General features: G+C 40.0%; 1 protein-coding gene across 1 annotated transcript in view; it reads left to right on the top strand.

Annotated features, from left to right (window-relative positions):
- Positions 1-2,038, top strand: part of MAD2L1 (MAD2 mitotic arrest deficient-like 1 (yeast)) — a 168,532-nt gene that overhangs the window by 164,282 nt on the left and 2,212 nt on the right. The window lies entirely within an intron of this gene.

Here is a 2,038-nt window from a genome sequence, read left to right as displayed (position 1 = left end):
AAGAACACTCTAGCAGAAGAAATACAAAGGTTATGAAAAAAAAAAAAAAAAGACACTACTTTGTGAATTAAAAGACTGAAAAATGAAGACTGATGAGTTGGGAAATATTAGGAGCCTTTTACCAAAAAATAAATTCAGAAGTACTAAAAAGATACAGCTCTTACCATTAGATTACATAACAGCTTATAAAATAAATGTAAAGAAGTGACATATTGTAAAAGGGAAATGTATTTCCCTAAAGAGAGGGAATAATTAACATTCCAAAATGGAAAGGGTTGTTGTTTTTTTTTTCAGGGGCAGGGGGCACATCAGGGCAGAAACCCATGTTAACTGCAATACAGAACTAGGGATGGAGAAGCAATCCAAACCTGTGTGAAATACCATGTGCCACATTCACTGAAGGAAACTTAGGGGTTTTAACAGAGGTACAGGGGATCACCATCCCCTCTTTACCTCCCAGATAAATTTTGGAAGAAATAAAGAAAATGCAATTAAGTTTGTTGTTGATAAGCACATCTGCCTAGTCATGCCAACAACACAGTTTCAAGCCATCTACACTGAAATACAGTGAAATTAATTTGGTAAACCCAAAAACATTTGGATTTTTAATTCCATTTGGTTTTAACAGTGAAACAGCTGAACGAGAAATGTGTAAATATTAATTGTAAGCTCTGCTTTTCTTGCCTGGCCTCATGGAACTGGCCTTTCAAGCTCTTCTAATTATCACAAAAATGAGCAGTTCTCCAAAAACCTCAGAGGAAGCAAAACTGATGAAAGGCCCAGTCAGAAAAAAAAAGGGGGTTGAGACCATTTTGGGATAGAAGAGTAAGAGCAGGACAGGACATAAGGTCTGAAGCAAAACAGCTGATATTCACAACTACATAGCTTCTCAAAGCTGGGCTTCAGATAGAAAATGCTTCCATTAGCATGGGCTTTGAAATACACCACTCTGACAAAGAAAATAGTTTATGCAGAAGACTATTGTATAACACAATCACTAGTGATCAAGATGCAGAGTAAAGTCCTCCAGGTTAATAACTGAATTATCCAGATAATTCCAGATATTCAGCACATGATTTCAGGACTATTCAATTTTTTTGATCACAGGAGCATGAACCCTGAAGTAAACTGTAGCTCCTCTTAGAGAAAAGACTGGAACCAACAAAAAGTCTTGGCTTTTGAGAAAAAGTATTTTACTATGACGAAATAAGCAATCATGCTGACAATTCACTCTTGTAGCAGCTGGCCTACTGCACTGTATAATAACTCTATGGTTTTTATCCTATCTTTAAAGTACTCTAAGGCTGCTCTGATCACTTTCTTTCAAAGTCACTATATGGGCACCTAATATAGGTATGTCTTAGATGTAACATCTATTCATTTCATACACTTCAGAAAAATCATATTCAGGGAAGGATTTAATTTGCAGCTACTCCATGCCAACAAATCCATTCAGTTTTCACTTGGCTGCCTGCTGATTTTTTCAGCTGACTAGCTGGCCACATAGTTACTAACCCAGCAGATTACAGCTTCCCCTCTTCATGACAGTTTAGATATTTCGACACTAAACATTCCGTTGCTGTTTCACTCGGTCTCTCTTACCTGTTAACCTCTGCCAGAATCTCTTCCATTTGATAATCACTGCTAGTTTCAGTGCCTTCCTTGGCATCCCTGTAGCTACAGGATTGAACTGCTTTGACCAATGGCTTCTCACTGTGGTGTGGGCTCCCTGCCTTTCTAAGTACCTTTTAACCCCTATATTTTTGCGTTACCCACTATCCTACGGGTTTAAGTAAAAAGCCTACGTTTCACCTTGCCTCCCCAGGCTGGCCCTACTTGCCTTTTGATAGTGGTTGCGGAAAGGACCGGTTTTATTTTAGACAGCTACTCCAGGATTCAGCTTAGCGAACGCTGCCAAAAATCACCCGTAAAGCGAGGCACTCGCCTCACTCCATTGGCACCCGGCAAGAACCGCTGTGGAGCTCGCAAGCGCCTTCCTGAGGGAGAACACGAACCGCCAACGGCACCTCCCCCGCCC

The sequence above is a fragment of the Chaetura pelagica genome, unplaced genomic scaffold (genome assembly GCF_000747805.2).
Source record: "Chaetura pelagica isolate M959 unplaced genomic scaffold, ChaPel_1.0 scaffold176, whole genome shotgun sequence".
Lineage (NCBI taxonomy): Eukaryota > Metazoa > Chordata > Aves > Apodiformes > Apodidae > Chaetura > Chaetura pelagica.
Note: the sequence above shows the minus strand (reverse complement) of the source record. Positions and strands in the feature narration are given on the sequence as shown.